Source organism: Podarcis muralis, chromosome 10, assembly GCF_964188315.1.
Source record: "Podarcis muralis chromosome 10, rPodMur119.hap1.1, whole genome shotgun sequence".
NCBI lineage: Eukaryota > Metazoa > Chordata > Lepidosauria > Squamata > Lacertidae > Podarcis > Podarcis muralis.
The window spans coordinates 60,424,494-60,444,813 of NC_135664.1; the positions used below are offsets into that span (position 1 = coordinate 60,424,494).

The 20,320-nt window shown below is 46.1% G+C and overlaps 1 protein-coding gene across 11 annotated transcripts in view; it reads left to right on the forward strand.

Annotated features, from left to right (window-relative positions):
* The window catches only part of CALD1 (caldesmon 1), a 180,909-nt gene that overhangs the window by 60,607 nt on the left and 99,982 nt on the right, over positions 1 to 20,320 (forward strand). For all 11 annotated transcript variants that reach the window (XR_013394427.1, XM_077935238.1, XM_077935240.1 and 8 more), the window contains exon 2: positions 16,557 to 16,662. The gene's annotated coding sequence lies outside the window, so the exon portion shown is untranslated. The remainder of the gene's footprint in view (positions 1 to 16,556; positions 16,663 to 20,320) is intronic.

The window sequence follows — 20,320 nt, forward strand, 5'->3', positions numbered from 1 at the left end:
TGACTTGACTGACCTTGGGTACAATCTAGCACAAGAAGAGGTCTAGATCAGACCAAAGGCCCATCTAGACATCAGTGCAACCGTCCTCTACCCAGTTGTGATTCCCACACAGCCATCATGGCTATTAGTCATTGGCAGCCTTTTCTTCCATGCTGAAAGCCTTCCACGTTGGTGGCTATTACTATGTCTTGTGGGAACGAGTTCCAAAACTATGGGCTATGTGGTGTTCAACTATGCACCATGTGAAGACACACCACAACCACTGCCTCCTCCTACCAGGCTATCTAGATGATGTGCCACACCTGCAACCTTTGCACCATGCAGGCAAATCACCATGTGGTCTACTTACCCGTCATTAATCCACCTATACAGTGGTACCTTGGGTTAAGTACTTAATTCATCCCGGAGGTCCATACTTAACCTGAAACTGTTCTTAACCTGAAGCACCACTTTAGCTAATGGGGCCTCCTGCTGCTGTTGCCGCGCCGCCGGAGCACGATTTCTGTTCTCATCCTGAAGTAAATTCTTAACCTGAAGCACTATTTCTGGGTTAGCGGAGTCTGTAACCTGAAGCGTATGTAACATGAAGCGTATGTAACCCAAGGTACCACTGTATATGTTCCTAATGATTGAGGAGCATTGTTGGTGTGAGAAGATGTCTCTTCATCTCCCAAGGAATGGGTACTTTTTTAACTAGGAGACCCAATTTTAAATCCGAAAGTGAAAAGAAAACCTATATAAACATCAAAAACCATATAAACATCAAAAACAAAGCTCCACCTTGAAAATCATCACAAAGAGCATGTGTTGTTCCATACTGTGTATTTCCTCATCAGTTTCCTTATTGGAAGAAGTGGGGTTGCCAGGCAAAACCTCCCCATCAGCTATAATTGCACGGCCTGAATCTGCAGGTATGTAGTTGAATCCCACCCCCCCAAAGTGTCTGTCTGGAAGCACCCAATAAATGAACCCCGTGGAGGCATAGCTCCTCATTTCCTGAGGCATGTGGAATGTGGAATTTCCAGGGTTTGCTTGTGGCTTGTAGAAGAGGGGGTGCTGAATTCATTCCATTCCTCCACTGCCCAAATGAAAGCATATCTGTGCACTCTGAGGACCTGGCCACCCTTCAAGGATTCCAAGCTCCGCCTGCCTACAGATGGAACTTGGAAAGCAAAAAAAACCATAGGCTTACAGAGCGTGTGTAGATACCCTGTGGTTCTTTAGAGTTTACATAACAACAAAAATTTAACTATTCAGGAAAATTCAAAACCCTAGGAAAGAAAAGCCATGTCCAAAACCCCAAGGGCAATCCAGAACGAACCAAGTAGAAACATGTGGAGCACGTCTCGTCTCTATGTGTGCAAGAACAAAGCTAGTGGCCACAGCAAATCCTGCTATGTCTGTTTTCTCCCCTATGGCCATGTTTTCAGTCTGCATGTATTATTTTACTTATAAATTTAAAGTTTGCTTTATATTTACCCCAGGAATGCAGCGCTCACAGGAATGTAGGAAGTTGCCCTAGGCCAGAAGTAGCCAATGTGATGCCCTCCAAGGAATGATGGACTACAATTCCCATCAGCACTGACCATCATCCATGGGGGATGGAGCTGATAGGAGCTGTAGTCCAACATCAGCCCCAAGCAGTATGGCCAAATGTTGGGAAGGGTGCAAGTGGTAGCCCAACAGCATCTACAAGGTACCACAGGAAGCTACTCCTACCAAAGTATTGTCCACCCAACCTAGTATTATCTACTCTGGTAGGCAGAAGCTTTCCAGGGTCTCAGGCAGGGATTGTTTCCCCCTTTCCCTCCTACTCAGTCCTTGTTATGTGGAAACACCAGGGGCTGGACATAGGAGCCTTCATGAAAAGGGTGCATCTAACGACTAAGTCTGGGGTCACCCACCAGCACAATGGTGTCCTTGAGAACTTCCCCTGGTATCTGCAGAGCCTCTACATCCCTGCACACAGCTCCCTTCATTGTGAGGTGGAAAGGGTGGTTTCCTCTCCCGAACCCCAAAATGGCATAGAGCTGAGAGCCAGCGTGGTGTAGTGGTTAAGAGAGGTGGACTCATAATCTGGTGAACCGGGTTCACGTCCCTGCTCCTCCACATGCAGCTGCTGGGTGACCTTGGGCTAGTCACACTTCTCTGAAGTCTCTCAGCCCCACTCACCTCACAGAGTGTTTGTTGTGGGGGAGGAAGGAAAGGAGAATGTTAGCCACTTTGAGACTCCTTAGGGTAGTGATAAAGCGGGATATCAAATCCAAACTCTTCTTCTTCTGAGGGAGGAAATTGGAAGAGTGGCAGTCTTCCAGCTCGGTGTGATTTTCAAGGTACAGATTGGTACACCTGAGAAGGTGAGGAACACAGGGAGATCAACAGGATGGAGGGGGAAGAGGAGTGAGCCTGAAGATTGGGGGAAGGGAAACAGAAGTTATCAGGGAGAGGTGGGGTGAGGGGAGAAAGTGAGGGTGCTAGAGGTTTCAGAAGGGGAAGAGAGTTTGAGAGAGAACATGGAGTGCCAGAGAGAAAAAGAGCAGGCACACACAAGTTGGATCAAAGAAAAGAGAGCCTATTGAAATTGCATGTTTTTTTAATTCGTTCCCCCTCAAATCACAGATCACGTGTGTCTCCATCGTCTGAACTCTAAAAATCATGGATCCTGCACTTTTTAACATTGCCATGGCATAAAGACATGGATCCAAGGCACAGACCCTTATGAGGCCTCATAATTTTTGCAAGAATATCCTGAAAACCACCATGAAATCGTAGGTCACCTCTGTGTCTGCGGATGGTCTTCTGTTGGTCTTGTCATCTCATGCCTTGGCTCAATGGTTTTATGGTGCTGGCAGGCTCTAGTAATGTGATGGTGTTGTTTTTTTTAAAGTGCAGTCACCAATTAAAGTTTCAGTTTGATTTGGCGAGTGTAGAGGTTGCATGGAAAAATCATGCAAATCCATTTTAATTCTACTGGATTTGAGTCTAACCTTGACCCCCACGGAAAAGCAAAGTGTTGAATGGAGCAAATTTAGTAATGTCGATTGATTTCAATGAATCTGCTTTGAGCATGGCTAACATGAGACAGAACCCAGTGTGTGTGTGTGTGTGTGTGTGTGTGTGTGTGTGCGCGTGTGCAAATGTTTTCTTTCTGTCTGGGGTAGGTGGGGAGGGTGGAAATGTGATACAGGGAAGGGAGAAGGAGAAAGAAACCCATAAGTGCCCATGGGTCCAGAGACTGGCAACCCCTGCACTAAGTCTTGGCCTCTCCCCCAGAAGTACTAGAAGAGTCCAGCAACTTATTGTGAAGTACTGAGCACCTTGTCCAGCCAGGACTCTGGCTTCTAAATATAAACTGCTAAATGTCCATATGTGGTGGGCTGTTCTGGGCAATCTTGATTCATTCTGAAGGTATGTCCCAATGAGGCAATCCTTTGGCTGTTTTCTTGGGCACCAACAAAACCCATAACGATCGAAACCCCTTTTTATGGACCGTAGCAGAAGCCAGGTAGTTCTCAAGGGAAATTTATGGGTTTGAACGAACAGCAAGATTCATGGGGCAAACTAGCAGTGTTATTTATAGCATAGGATAAAATTTAGGTTTACCACTAATTGCAGTTTTTTTTTTAATTTTTAAAAAATTTAATACTTGCAAAAAAGAGACATGCGTGATTTATATGGAAATATGTTATGAAGTTTCCATAGTGAAACAGAGTGGGATAGAAAAAGGGTTGTCTGTGTCTTATTATTTTCTAATGGCTGTCACAAGCAATTAATTCATTGGGCTCGTTCATTAATTTGAGTTTCTTGCAAAATAATGTATGGATTTTAATTCGTGTTTTTGCTTGCATATTTATTTTGAGAACTGAGTTTAAGTGCTCTTCTGAAACTGAAACCTTAATAGGCTCATAACATAACACATTCTTTCAGTTTCAGTCCAGTGGTCCAAGGAGAAGCAGGAAAGCCCAAGCCAATAGCTTGAAATGGCAGACTTTACCTACAATGCAAATATTTATTTGCTCATTTTACACAAAATATTTATAGGCAATTTTTTTGATTAATGCAACATTGAAAGTGGGCACTTCAAAAAGAGGAAAATGTATGGGAGCTTTATGGTTAGCATGAGAGCTCAGAGATTAACGCAGAAATCTCATTCTTTCAGTTTCCCCCCTGTTCATGTTAATGGACTAGAAACCCTGGCAATCCCAATGCCATCAAAGATGAGGATATGCTGGGGATTTATCTGCTGGGCCTTCTTCATATGTTCAAAAGAACATATGGAAGCATAAAGTGGATGTTGAGGCCATCGGTCTCACCCCCAAGTAGGGGTGGACTTGTTTGTTTGTTTCCAGTCTTGAGTTCTGTTTCCCCCATTTCTGTATCAGCTTACAAACTCCCTGCCCTCCAAAACATCGTCTTGAAAATTGGTGTTTATTTTTTTGTGTGGTTTACTCCTAACATACACGTTTTTGCACATTGTTTTCACATGCCCTACTTTACAAAGGGCCATCGTCTGCTTGAAATTGCCCTCTATTTGAAGGACAGGACTGCCCCTATCATTTGCTGGAGTGAGGCAGCTGCCTTAGACGGCAGGAGCTTTGGGACAAGGGGTGGCAGCCGGGTTTTAGAGGACAGAGATCTATGTGCCATGCGGTCTGCTCCCTCCATGCTAGCCTTCTGCCTTTAGGAGTCCCGTCCCATCACCAGTGTTGAAGCGAGACTCAACTTCCAGTCCAGTTGGCTTCTGTAAATGGATTGGGGTGGGAAGCGCCATCTTGCTTTTTGACCCAGGGACTGAACAGTCTTGAACTGGCCCGGTTGAAGGACTGTCTAGTCCAAATCCAGTTTAAAGCGAATCCAGTTTAAAGAGGAGAACAGGAAGGACCATGAAGTTGCCCATCAGCAACTTCATCAACCATCAGTTATCATCACCTGGGCAGCAAACTGGGCAGGCACACTGCTCCCCTGATCATAGCATTTATCTTCCCATATGGTGATAGGTATCACGTTTCTATTTAATTATGTAATTATTTCTAAATGTGTAATTAAATTGAAGTGAATATTTCTAAATCTGTGTATGTAAACATTAGCATAATGCACATTTGATGCAAATCGCTGCCCTCTCTTTTTTTGGTGGTGTAGTCCCACTTTTGGGGTGACACGTAAATGGCCACCTTATCAAGCAGCAGAACCAGGAGCCCACAGAAAGCAGCAGTGGGGTCCACAGGTTGTTGGGGGTGCCTAATGTTGCCAGCCTCTGACCTTGGCCCTGCATGCGTTCCTTCCTGATGCTCAGTTGTTCAGCAAAAGCAGCAAGAAGTACTGCCATGGTTTTTCCTTGCCCCTCCTCCGTGCTAATGATGAAAGCTTAAAAGACAAGCAGCAGTGGATCTTCGTAGGAAGAAAGAACTATGAGCAGCACCTGGTTCCAGAATTCTAAGCTTGTGTCTGTGCTGAGGGCATTTGGCATGTGCTCTGTTTAGTGAATCTTACTGGGTCTGCCCAACCCTAGCTTAGAGAAGTCTGTGCAGGGTCCATCTCAGAATATGTTGGCCTCTCCCAAATATACTACAGTCTCTCTATCTAGCCTTGTGTTGCTAGCTTCCTCGCTTGGATCAGGGGTAGGCCATATCTGTTGTTTTGCATCTTCCCCATTTGTCCTTGGAATGCGTTTGCTATTCTTGGCGTATCGAGAGATGTTGTTGGGAATTGACTAAGCTGCTTCAAGGTCTCTTGGCTCAGTTGGCGCTTTACTTACTTGACATTCCATTTTGTTAAGGGGTTTTTGTCATCCCCCCCCCCCCACGCAAAAAAAGCGATTCGGAGGCCTTCAAGGCTGATTGCACCAGAGGAATAAATTTCTGATGAGAGTTGTTAATGCTCTTGCCTTCTCAGGGCATATTTATATGGCAATGGTTGGAGAGAGGAAGGGACTGCAGATTGCTGAGGGGAGCAGACCGCATAGAGGTTTCACCTGCTCTGTTTGCAGCTGACTGAGGGCCATGAACATGAGATTCTTAATCTGAGAGTTGTAAATTCAAGCCTCACCTTGGGCACAAGATTTCTGTATTGCAGGGGTTTGGACTAGATGACCCTCGTGGTCCCTTCCAACTCTACAATTCTGTGATTTTGTGAAAACTAGGTTGAGCAATGACAAACACAGACACTTGATCCATACTCCCCATTTCCTGAAGAAGTAGAGAGTTCCAGGAGCAGCTGTTTACAGAAGGGGTAGGGAAACCTTTCTGGTCAGTGGGCCAGATCCTTATTTCCTCCCTTCTAGGAGACTAAATTTGACACCAAAGGTGTCAATCACCTGATGTCATCACTTGAAGCTGCGGTTTGAAGCCCCAGTGGTTGGAACGTCAAAGCACAGAGGGAGGCTGTTTGAAAGCCCTTTTCCAAGCAACCGTATGCTGCTCTTTGAAGCTCTGAAAACCATAGCTTTGAAGAGCAGTGTGGATCTGTTTGCAAAAGGGCTTTTAAACAGCCCCACACTATGCTTTGGCCGCATGCAACCAAATGGAGCAGGGTTGAAGCCTCTGCTCAACAGCTGATGAGCAAAAGGGTTCAATTCTGTTGGTAGCAGTGGCCTACTTCGCCAGCACATTCCCCGCCCCACTCACATCACCCGGTGATGTCAGCTGATTGACAGATGTGTGTGGTTCGGGGGAAATGGCCTCAGGGGTTGGAGATTGCTCACCCCAGGTTTACTGGGTAATTTCCTGTAGTGTATTGAGACATAGCAAATTAACTATGCCCTGCCTCCTCAAACCCAATCCAGCCTGCAAACTCACTCCTTTTCTTCTGTTAGAAAACCTCTGGTCCCTCTTTGATTAATACATCTGTACCCTGCTGCCTGCACAGGAACTGCACCACCATGAAAGAAATGCAAACTCTTGATTTATTTTTGCTCGTAGTTTCAAGTTGTATTGCTGTAAAAATGATGAATGAATCTCCTTTCAAGGTTCATGGCTATGACCTGTGTCAGATGTGCAAGAATCTCAGTCTTCCCTAACGGCAGTAGAAAGTTTTTTAGTTTTGCTCATCCAAAAATGGAACAAATGCTCTCTATGCCAAAAAAAGGCAGAGATATTGGACTCACTCCAGCCAAAATAGCTTCGTTCCAGTGAAAACAGGAATCAGATGTACAGTCCTTATGATAGACTAATAGCACAGTGCTATTTGCCATATGTTAATTGCAGTGACATTAGACCCATATTTTCTCATATGCAATTGCCTTAATTGTTACCATCAGTGGCCTGCAATGTCAGGCAGGAATGTCATTTGAAGAAATTGCTATTGCAGAAGACATTTTGGTTCAGCTTGGGCATTCCTGAAAGTCGTTTGAAAGAGGGAAGCCGTGTTTGCATCTGTGCAGTCAATCCGTCAGGTAGCGAAAACAGATGGGACTCTATTTGGTGTCTCTATTGGGTGGGGAAACCTGTGACGTTCCAGATGTTTACATATATATATATATATATATATATATATATATATATATATATAATCTCCCACCTTTTCTCCAAGGAGCTCAAGGTGATGTGCATACTTTGCTACCTCTCCATTTTATCCCCCTTCGCTGGAGTCAGGTGCAGGTCAGATATAAAAAACATGGTGTCAGTGAAGTCAACTCTTCATACAAAGAAACAAAAACAGCTCAGGCCTCGTGGTTCCAGCAACTCTTCCCCGTAGGTCTTGCCCCAGTGAGGCAGTTGTGAGGACTGATGGTCCTTCCTACAGCTGCCTAAGTCCCCTTCTCTCTAGGGTCCCCCCCCCCAAGCAATTGGAGAATGTGCCTGTGTGCAGCCAATCTCTCCTCTGATCTTTTCATTTCTCTGTGTGTTCTTGGAGACCAGAGGTGGGTAGAGATGGTTGCAACAGGAGGGGGAGACTTCCTGGATTCTTCAGCAGCCGGCCTCATCTCTGTCACCTGACCCTCCTCCTCTCCAGCCTTTGAATTAGGACTGCTCTCTGCCATAGCTGCTTCCTGCTAACTAAACCCTGTTACTTCTTCTACTTCCAACACCTCCTTCTTCCAGTCTGGAAGTGCTGTTGGTAAACCAGGAGGTAGCTTGGTCGCAGGCAAGTAGGCAGCTTGTATGATGCAACTGGATTTCTATATACATACAAGCTGCTCAGACTGCAGAGGTAGGCTAAGGTCTGTGGATTTATGCAACACCGCTAGAGGCTTAGGTCACTTGAAAAGTGCCGGCTCACTAAATTGTGGTACCTCCTTCTGGCCATCTGGCTGGGGAGTGCCCAAGAGCAATTATCAGTAGCTCCCTCTTCTGGCAAAACTACTACTGTGATACAGGACTGACTCCTAGAGTTCCTGGTGCTAGATACTTGCTGCTGCCCTACTTGCATGTTGTGGTCAAAGGAGGCTTGTGGAAGTAGTATATAATCTCAATTTATTGTTCCCAAATTAACATACAAATAGAAATGGAGTCAAAGTTGTATTTGTTTTCAGCCTAGAACAGTCATAGGAAACCCGTGGCCCCTCAGATGTTGACAGACAGGGATTATGGAGGTTGGATTCTAATAACGTCTGGAAGGCCATGGGCTCTCCCGTCTGTGGCCTAGAGCAGTGTTTCCCAACCTTGGGCCTCCAGCTGTTTTTGGACTACAACTCCCATCATCCCTAGCTAGCAAGACCAGTGGTCAGGGATGATGGGAATTGTAGTTCAAAAACAGCTGGAGGCCCAAGGTTGGGAAACACTGGCCTAGAGCAGGGGTCAGCAAACTTTTTCAGCAAGGGGCCGGTCGTCTATCCCTGAGAGCTTGTGGGGGGCCGGGCTATATTTTTTGGGGGGGAATGAATGAATTCCTATGCCTCACACATAACCCAGAGATGCATTTTAAATAAAGGACACTTTCTACTCATGTAAAAACACACCGATTCCCGGACCGTCCGTGGGCCGGATTTAGAAGGCAGTTGGGCCTTAGTTTGCCTACCCATGGCCTAGAGGGTGCCTGTTTGCATGAACCCTGGCCCAGATTTAGTGAAAGGAAACCTTCAGTGCAGGGCTGGTCCACCCATGAGGCGAGGGGAGGCGACTGCCTCAGGCGGCAGTTCCACCAGGGCAGCAAATTCTGATGTCAATCTTTCTCTCCCCGCCCCATTCCTGATGTAGATTCTCCCTCACCCCTTCTTCCTTGACAAGGAGAGGGGCGAATATGTCATTTTGGGATCTGCCTCAGGTGCCAAAATGTCATGGGCCAGCTCTGTGGTAGTGTAATAAACAAGCATTCATTGCTCTAGCTCTTGTAAATGAACAGAAAGTTTACGTGTTTGATTCAACTCCGGTATTAATTTCAAGCCAAATAAATGTGTAACTGAAGATCCAGTTGACGCCGAGGCACCATTAAAAGCGAGAAAAGAAGGGGAGAAGCGGCCTTTTATCTCCGCCATATCCCTTGCCAGGCGAGTGGATGTGACACATTGTCACATACAGACATCATTTCTGCAGTTCAGAGGAAGAATTTGAAGCATTTCGCTGCACTATTGAAGTGGATGGGAAAAAGTCAAAGGGGGACTATTTGGAAACTTTCAGTCAGGCATTCCAAATTCCTGCGAAGGCATCCCAGAGCGATCATCATTCTGGAGAACTTCTGCTGAACAGCACTCGTGAGACAGAGAGAAATATGAGCGAGAGAGAGGATGGCTTGCCTTGAGAAGAATAATGCCATTGTTTGCCTGATAATCACTTTGAGACTTCATTCAGTGGTGTGTGTTGGCATTCAAGAAATAGACGCTGCATAGGTCAGGAGCTTAGAATCCCAGCTCCTGAACTACTTCCTGCTATAGGTTTTTGAAAGGGCAGAAGGATAGCCAGAGGAGGAGCCATAGCTCAGCGGTATGGCTGAAGGTCCCAGGTTTTAACTCTGCCACCTCCAGGTAGGACTGGGAGAGACCACCTGCCTGATGGTCAGCGTGGACAATACTGAGTTAGATAGCTCAATGGTCTGACTTGGTATAAGGCAGTATCTTTCTATCTTCCTATGCTCCTTATCCATTCCTGTGAGTTTGGGAACATAGCGTCTGGGTTTCAAGAGATGTTTGGGTGTGCTGAGCTCAGCCAAAGAACAGATAATGGTGGTGTAATATCTGCCAGTGTGAAACTGAGGGGGGCGGGGAATCTAAATTAGGGATGGGGAATGTTATTGTTGTTTAGTCATGTCCTACTCTTCGTGACCCCATGGACCAGAGCACGTCAGGCACTCCTGTCTTCCACTGCCTCCCGCAGTTTGGTCAAACTCATGCTGGTAGCTTTGAGAACACTGTCCAACCATCTCGTCCTCCGTCATCCCCTTCTCCTTGTGCCCTCCATCTTTCCCAACATCCAGGGAGTCTTCTCTTCTCATGAGGTGGCCAAAATATTGGAGTCTCAGCTTCAGGATCTGTCCTTCCAGTGAGCACTCAGGGCTGTTTTCCTTCAGAATGGATCGGTTTGATCTTCTTGCAGTCCATGGGACTCTCAAGAGTCTCCTCCAGCACCATAATTCAAAAGCATCAATTCTTTGGCGATCAGCCGTCTTTATGGTCCCGCTCTCACTTCCATACATCACTACTGGGAAAACCATAGCTTTAACTATACAGACCTTTGTTGGCAAGGTGATGTCTCTGCTTTTTAAGATGCTGTCTATGATGGGGAACTTACTGGGACTCAACTCCCACCAGCCCCAGTCAGCATGACCTGTGGTTAGGGATGATGGGAGTTGGAGCTCAATGACCTCTGAAGGGCCTGACCTATTTAGTAGTATTTTAAATTAGGTTGTTTTGTTTTTTTACATTGCCTAGTGCCTTCATTTAAAGCAAGAACACACCTGTGAGTTTCTAGGAATGCCCACACCCCCCCCAAGTAATGTTTTATTTATTTGTTTACTTTTTAAAACCACAACAGCAACACATAAAAGAATAGCAGCGGGGAACCTGTGGCCCCTTGGATACTGCTGGGCTGCATCACCCCCAGCCCCATACCCAGGAATGCTGGGAATTGTAGTCCAGTAGCACCTCAAAAGCCACAGGTTCTTTGTTCCTCTTGTAAAGGTTCAGGCAAGATTCAACTCTGTGCTAACTGGGGCAGATGGGGCACAGTCCAGCACAAGCTGGCAAGGGGTGTTCTAACCACTATACCACGCTGTCTCCCAGATACTGAAAGGTGTCTGGCATCCTTCCCTTATGAACTTGCGTATGAGCATATCCTGGGAAACAGAGAAGAGATCTCTAGCTCTGCCCCCGCCCTGTCCACACTCCCACTTCCTTTCTTCTTCTTCCTTCCTTTCAATTTTCTCCCCAAGGAGCAATGGAAAGACATTTTGGTGGATGGCAGCGGGTTGTGTAGTTCATAGACTTGAGTGCAGTCTTGAGAACGTTTAAGAGCTAACACTCAGCAACGAGTAAGTTTCCCATGAGAAGTGCAAAAATAATGGAATGCCATAAATAGCTAATACTATTTGTGTTTCCTGCAGACAAAGAGGGGGAAATTGGCTGGTTTTAAGCATCTGTCACAGTCATATTGAGGCATCTGGCTATGTTTTTGCAGTGCCCGTCTCACACTCTTTTGCCCTCCAAGGCAGAGAGACAAAGGCCCCATCTGCGCTATACATCTAAAGCAGTATCATATCACTTTAAATGGTCATGTCTTTCCCCCCCAAAGAATCCTGGGAAATGTGGTTTGTTAAGGGGGCTGAGAGCTGCTTGCTAAGAGACCCCTATTCCCATCCCAGGACCATAATTCCTAGAGAGGTTTAACAATCAGTGGTTCTTCCCAGGGAATGCTGGGAACTGTAGCTCTATGATGGGGAATAAGGGGCTTCCTAGCAACTCTCAGCACCCTTAACAAACTAGTGTTCCCAGTTTGGGTGAAGACACGGCTGTTTAATGTGGTGCAATACTGGTTTAAATGTATAGTGCGGATGGAGCCAAAGAACCCTTTGCCACTCATTCAGTTTGACGAAAAGAGTCTGTTTCCTGATATATTTCCTGATTATTATTTCCTGAGATAATCAATCAAAGGCCGACAAACAGAAGGGAACAACAAGCGAAAATTCACATCATAAGCAAACTATTTGTGGGTATAGAGGAATGCAGCATTGATTGGAAGTATTATGTATGGTCCACAGGAGGGAAATGGACTCCCGTGCACTGGTGTTTCTGAAGTGCCCTGCATGAAAGGAGTCTGTTGTATGTTATATTGCATGCTCACCTAGCTTTATGAGTGCGGGGTGCACTCTGCACAATTTTCGATAAGAATAATATGAAACAAAACACACACACAAAACCCTCACCCTTCCCTTCCCTCCAAGATGGAATGCTAACCAATCCCCTTATGGCAAATGCAGTGTTTATTTTTAATTAAAAAATAACAGAGCTGAGTTGACCTCAGTTTTCCCAGCTGCTATTCTTCCATCATAGCAGCTCATTGGTTGGTTTTCCCTTGCTGATTTCTGTCATTATTTGCACTGAGCCTGTATGTGTTACATATATAAATATATATTCACATTGCCTCCCATTTATTTAGCAGTACAGCTGGCCAATTGTTCACTAAGGGGTAATGCAATATTAAATGTTTTGGGTCATGCAGGCTGGCATCAGCTGTTGCTTCCCCAGGCAGCTCTTGGGGACTCCAGGACCTTAGCGGAGCTCACCAATGAATGCTGCCAGCTGATCCATTAGGTGGCTAGGTCTGAGCTGCCCGTTTAGTATGGGGCATTGCGGGGAATTAAAATGGTGGCTCCATAGTGCTTGGCATGGAGTGCAGGGCAGCTGCTGCCACTGGGGCACTCTGTGGGGGCCCAAAAACTTGGAGGTAACCCTGAGGCTACCTGTGGTTATATTTTGTCTGTGTCGCAAAGATTTTAGCTTGCATTGCCACAGCATTTGTGGCTATATCTCTACCCAGCCCCAGTACAGTGAAACCTTGGTTCCTGAACGGCTTAGTTGCTGAACAAATCCACTCCTGAACACCACAAACCTGGAAGTAACTGTTCCGGTTTGCGGACTTTTTTGGAAGCCGAACGTCCAAAGCTTGAGTGCAGGAAGCTCCTGCAGCCAATTGGAAGCCGTGCCATGGTTTTTTACCAGTTTCAGGAGTCGAACAGACTCCTGGAATGGATTAAGTTTGAGAACCAAGGTACCACTGTACTCAAATTACAATGGCCCAGAGAGATGCTGCTCTGAGGGTGGAGCCTACTGGGAAGTTAAAATGGCAGCTGTAAGGCATCCAGTATGAGGGATTCAGGAAAGTAATTGGCACCAAAGAGGGCTACACTGGGGTGCTGGAGCCTGGGCAACTTTCCCAAAGATTTCACATACTGATCCTGTGTGTTCGTCCATTCAAAGAGCAGCCTGTTCAACCAGGCTGGGAACATTAAATCTGCCATGTGGCAATCCCTTGCAGACGGCTGCAGCACCTGGAGGCAATCAAGTCAGATCATGTATCCACAGCAGTGACCAGAGGAGGAATGACTGCTGGGAGGAAGGCAGAAAGCATAAATGCCATAGTACACTTGCATCAGGGGACGCGGGTGGCGCTGTGGGTAAAAGCCTCAGTGCCTAGGGCTTGCCGATCGAAAGGTCGGCGGTTCGAATCCCCGCGGTGGGGTGCACTCCCGTTGCTCGGTCCCAGCGCCTGCCAACCTAGCAGTTCGAAAGGACTCCCGGGTGCAAGTAGATAAATAGGGACCGCTTACTAGCGGGAAGGTAAACGGCGTTTCCGTGTGCGGCTCTGGCTCGCCAGAGCAGCGATGTCACGCTGGCCACATGACCCGGAAGTGTCTCTGGACAGTGCTGGCCCCCGGCCTCTTAAGTGAGATGGGCGCACAACCCCAGAGTCTGTCAAGACTGGCCCGTACGGGCAGGGGTACCTTTACCTTTACTTTACACTTGCATCAGCACAACTGATGCCTTCATCTGCCCCAGCTGTAATGAAACATGTCTCTCTTGTATTGGTCTCTACAGCCACAGCAGGTGCTGTAACTCTCCAAAAGTTTGGTGCACTCTTCCATTTTCTCCTGAGATAGGTGGGTGCCAGCAATTAGTAAGATGAGTGTGTTTTAGGGGTGCTGGAGAATTCCAAGGAAAGCTGAAACGGGGGCAGAAATTGCCGGTGTCTGCTTATTTTCTCCATGACCAAAATGGAAATCAATTCAGCAAATACGATTGGTGTTTTCTGCAGCTGTTGTTTTCAGTCTGAAAATACGCAATTGATTATGTGATCCTCCCTGCTTTTGCATTGTGTTTCTTTCACATTGAAGTGAACGGAATGGAATAACGTAATGACAACATGAATCACACAATTTATGTAATTAATTATGTAATTTATGCAATTTTGCTACAGTAGCGAGTGAAATGAATAATGTAGCTTTGGGGAGAAGGCGAATTGCAGCCGGTTGGAAACAGTGCTGCAACACACTGTGAAATGGAAAACAGTGCTTCCTTCCATCCCAAGATTTGTAAACACAGAGATATATCACAGCCCATGTTAACACTGCTAACATTTCCTATGTAATACCCAACCAATTCCACACTCCTTTATGGTCAAATATAAGAACAAAAAAACCCCCAAAATGTCTTGCAAAAGAGATTCATCTTCATTTTTAGTGACTGCTCTGCCTCTCCATTTTGAAGTAATTCTGGTCTCTGCCAGCTAGGGTAGTGTGAGCGGCTGCCAAGCGATGCTTCGAATGAGTCAGTTTCTATTTGCCTCTTGTCCCAACAGCTATTTCCTGTCTCATTATGGCACTAATTCTGTGCGCATATTAAAACTTGGATAGGAAACCCCCCGAAAAAGCACTTCTTCAGCTTTTCCAGAAAGGCACAATGAACTCCACATCCTGCTGTCATTAGAGCTCTTGGTAGCAGAGCTTTTGAAGCTAGACGGCAAACGGAATGTCTAGGGAAATGCAGTGAAGTAAGTAATTTTTATTAACAGCAGTAAACGGATTGCTCCGGCAGGGGTATTCTGTTGCAGAAACGCCTCTCTCCAATGGCCTGTGTCATTCCTAGATGTGAAGATTTGCAAAGAGATGCATAGGCTGTTTTGACTAAGGCTCGATTTGGACAATATGCCTTTCATGTGGAGCCCACTGGAAACTGCCTCCACAGGACCAGTGCTCCCTGTGGCAAGGCTTTTTGTTAAAGGCACATAGGGCTGGAATCACACCAAAAAACTTTATGCAGGCATGGGAGGAGTGTGCAGGCCTAAGACCGAGTTCCACAATGTTTTAAATTTAGAAGTGCACCAAAAAAGCTGCTCAGTTTTAACTGTGGTGAGATCCCAAGTCAGTAGCCATAATTCACTTAATTGTTTTTCTTCAAATTACCCATGACCATAAACAGCTCCTAATCTTTCTGGCTGAGAGGAAATAGCAAAATCTTTTAACAAAAGTAAGATGACTTGAATAAGCAACATCCTTGTCAAAGCAGTGGCTGCGCTCCTTTGGCTGTTGGAACCGATGAGGAGATGAAAGGGATGGGGAATCTGCTCAGGTTGGTATTGTGCAGAGGTTTGGCAGGGAAGGTGAGCACTTTCTTCCAGAAAGGCTAGCTGCCAATATCAGGTAGTTCAAGGCCTCTGAGATATCTTCTTCCTGTTCTCAGAGCTTGCAGGACATGTGGGGGTGATGGGGTTAAGGGGTCACAAGTCTTGCCAACCTTCACAGCCCAGATTTACTGTCAGGAACTGGATCATGGCCAGTCTAGTCACTGGAGGTCAGATTAATTTGACATCAGCAGAAATGAAGATCTTGGTTTGGACCAATGTTGCCACTTACACCTTGTAAAAAAGAGAGACATGGCCACCCTATTTTGGAAGAGGGTTTTGGGTGACAGGAAAAGAGAAGGGTGCTTCTCTTGCTATTGTTTCTCACCTGACTTTGGTGGTTTTTGTAGTGGTTTTCACTTTGTCCATGAGTACTAGAAACTGTGTGCAATTTAAATGGTGTGTATAAGCCAAAGTCCTCCTTATTTAAAGCCCTAAAGGGCCTCAGTCCAGTATACCTGAAGGAGCGTCTCCATCCCCATCGTTCTGCCCGGACACTGAAGTCCACCTCTGAGGGCCTGCTGGTGGTTCCCTCACTGTGAGAAGCGAAGTTACAGGGAACCAGGCAGAGGGCCTTCTTGGTAGCAGCGCCCACCCTGTGGAACATCCTTCCATCAGATGTCAAAGGAAAAAACAAGACATCTGAAGGCAGCCCTGTTTAGGGAAGCTTTTAATATCTGAAGGACTATTGTATTTTAATATTGTGCTGGAAGCTGCCCAGAGTGGGTGGGGTATAAATAATAAAATATTATTATTGTTGTTATTATTATTATTATTATTATTATGGCTTCTCTTCTGTGAAGAGAAATCTTGCACACCTGCACACTCTTATGTGTGGGGAGCCTGTGTCTATATTGCAGCTGCCAGAGTAAGTCTGTTCTGCAAAAGTTCCTGAATGTAAAACGACAGTGTTATGTTGCTTTCGTCCCTCTTCAACGGAGTTGTGCAATAACACAGAAATGCTCTGTGTGGACTGCATCCTTCACCTCTTGAATCCTTTTCTTTCCACAGCGATAGCCTACTCAGGCTGCAGAGCCATCTCTGTCATCTAACCTCAAGCCTTCAGTCTTTGACACGCGACTGACCAGCTTTGACGTGCTTGCCCAGCTGAGTCAATGTGAGTATGATGGATGACCTTTTGAAATTTGTGCTACTTTTGCACTGTTGTTTTGACACCTTCTCATTTTTCTTACTTAAAAACACAACGCAGCTGCAACAAACCGTTGTAGGAAAACTGACCTTTCATGGGTATTTGTACTCTGCTTAATGAGTACAAGTGGAGCCCACTTTCATCAACCTGGTGCTCTCCAGATACTTTGGACTACAAATCAGGAGAAATTTTTATTTCATTTTCATTTAAAGGTGAACCTACCTAATTTGCTCTTTCTGGAACAATAGATCAACTGGGAACAGTCTTCAAAATCCACACTTCTCTGAGTTTTGCAGTTCTATTCTCCAGTAACGTGTACCAAAATGCACATACTATGCATATACATATATTAGTGAAATTAGCATGTAAAATTGTATATAATTGTGTATATTAGTGGAAATCTGCACTAAAATGCTGATGAATTTTCATGAGGACTTTTTAATAATTGCAAACTGTTGTAGAAATGTGAAAACCTGAACTTAAGATTGGAAAAGTCAGCATTATAATCAAAAGAGAACAGAGGATTTTCACCGCATTATTAAGATTCCCACTTCATTATTATAAAAGATTCACTTGTTGGGTCTTTTGAAGCTGTTTTCTGGGGATGAGAGAAGCTGTCATGCATCATCCACCATTAAGCTAACCTTGAGAAGTTTGATTCAAAGCAAGACTGACGCTTGAAACAGGCATGATTCAAATGAAATGTGACATTACGATACCAGCTGCTCCGCTGTCAGGCAAAAGAGGCACATAGCTTAAATAGCACCTTTCGCTGAAGATGGTCTAAGCTTTTTTCAAATATCTGAGCCTTGGGCGAAACATTTTAGCCTTCCTTAGGAGTGTTGAGTGTAGTCAGGTGCAGAATTGTGGGGTCTGGAATATAAGGTTTGATCATAGGACAGGGATGGTCAATGTGGTGCCCTCTAGATTTTGTGGGCCTCCAGCTCCTGTCAGCTGCAGCCAACACGGCCAATGGCCAGGAATGCTGGGTGTTGAAATCCAACGCTCTTGATTACCCCCGTCACAGAAGATAAGCACCACAATCAGTTTGCAAATGATGATTGTGTGCTTCACTGTTTCCCCATTGTCTGACTTCCTGCATGCTGGCATCATGTGCTCGGGACACCTACCTGCATTAATAAGATATATATTATTCTAGTCATTTATGAGCATCTCATGCGTATAGATCCACAATCAGTTTAAATGGTGCTTCGTGTTTTGTGGTGGCACTGAAATTCAGAATGGCCTATGTGTCTCCAAAACACCCCCCCCCCCGGCAAGCCCAACACCCCCCCCCCCGACATTTGAGCCTAGCATAGGAAGTTGAGTTGGAGCCACTGGTCTATCTAGATCAGTGTTACCTTCATTGACTGGCAGTGACTTTCTAGGGTTTCAGACAGCAAGACAATTCCTAGCCTGGCCTGGAGGTGCTGGGGATTGAACCTGGAATCTTCTGTCTGCAAGGCTGAAGCTCTATCTATGAGCTATGTTGCTTCTCTGGTTTGTAATGGGCTTCTCCCCAGTTCCAGCAATGCTGGCTGAAGTCATTCCATCAGTCTTCCTTGCCGCCAAGCCCCTTTCTTTCCCCAGATCTACACTTATGATGAAGAAGGGAATCCAGTGGAACAGAGGACTTCAGCAGCTTCAGAGGCCTAATTTCTAAGGCATGAGCGCTACTCAAAAGTGTTCCTTGCTTTGGTGAAGCCTGGGAAATGGAGTTCCCAGTGCTCCATCTGGTACATCGACTGAGACCCTCCCTGCCCATGGACTGTCTCGCCTGAGTAGTGCATGCTCTGGTTATCTCCTGCTTGGACTACTGCAACACACTCTACATGGGGCTACCTTTGAAGGTGACTCGGAAACTGCAATTAATCCAGAATGCAGCAGCTAGACTGGTGACTGGGAGTGGACCTGAAAGATCTTTATTGGCTCCCAGTACATTTCCGAGCACAATTCAAAGTGTTGGTGCTGACCTTTAAAGCCCTAAACGGCCTCGGTCCAGTATACCTTAAGGAGCGTCTCCACCCCCATCATCCAGCCCGGACACTGAGGTCCAGCGCTGAGGGCCTTCTGGCGGTTCCCTCACTGCGAGAAGTGAGGTTACAGTGAACCAGGCAGAGGGCCTTCTTGGTAGTGGCGCCCGCCCTGTGGAACACCCTCCCATCAGATGTCAAGGAAACAACTATCTGACTTTTAGAAGACATCTGAAGGCAGCCCTGTTTAGGGAAGTTTTTAATGTTTGGTGTTTTATTGTGTTTTTAATATTTTTTTGGGAACTGCCCAGAGTGGCTGGGGAAACTCAGCCAGATGGGTGGGGTATAAATAATAAATCATCATCCTCATCCTCATTAATGACTTGAATTGGGAGAGGTGCCGAAAACTTCCACTGCCCATGTTTCCTCCCTTCCCCAGAAACCACTTCGTTCCAGCTCCTTTTCATCCCAGTGGGGTACTGAGCCTAGAAGTAACCCCCAGTAGGAGATGGCTTGGGGGGGGGGTGGAGGTTTTTTTTTTTGGGGGGGGCACATCATTTGCAGAGGAAGGTTGATTTCCCCCTCTTTGCTTCCCTTGTGCTGCGCCTTAAATTGCCCCCCCCCCCACCTTCCACATTGTGGGAAATTGGGACAACCTGCCTTATGACACATGGGGCCATGCCTCCTTTGCCCCTGACCTCTGCTTCTGAAATTATGTGAGACGCTTATTTAAATGAGTTTTGCCAAGAAATCCAGAATGCCTCAACATCTTGTTTTCATAAATGGTTCAGGGTGGGGAGCGGGGCGGCGTATGTCAACAAACAAAAGATCCATGTACAATATCCAGAGCATGCAAACTGACCACAAATTCACATTTTGAATGGGTTTTAAAAACGTGACGTAAACACTCCAAGCTTGGTTGGTCCTGCCGGTCACAGGAATTCAGAGGCAGAGAGCAGAATGCCCTAGTGATCAGGATTTGCCCCTCTTCTTTCTCAGCACAGAGCAGGAAGAGTTAGTGGCAGGAATTCTGTTGTACGTGTGCTTTTGGAACTCTGCATTTATTAATCTTCTTTAAAATAACATTTATTTTAAATGAAGAACAACTTCATGGAAGGAGAATACAGTGAGATAGTAGACAACATTGCCAGAAAACCTGCCAGGGCCACCAGGGCTGTCGTAAGCATATGCTGTGCTGGGGTACAAAGATCCGCTCAGTGCCCCTAGGTTGCCCAGAGTTGTCACCCTTTTTTTCAGGGAGAGAACCCCCAAAGTTGTTGACTTTTTGTTTTAGGAAATAGTTGTTTACCTTTAGAATGGTTGCGGGACACAGGGACTCACAACACCAACCAGTGGGGGTGCCAATGTCCCCCCCCCACAGGGGCGTACCATGAGTTCCATGCTGGGAGGGGCAAAATGTCGGGCGGCACAGTCACTGCACTGTCCGCCCGCTGCCTCGCCCCCCAGTTGCATGGCGGCTAACTGTTTCTGCTGCACGCCCAATGTGGGGTACCAGCACAGAACGACGGGGAATGCAAGCGGCAGCGGAGGAAAGTTATCTGGAGGTGATCCCCGCGCTCCTATTCATCGGGTTTTGTTGCTGCCATTGGCACTGTTGGTGTACGGGGGATCCCATCCGGAGATGTTTCCTC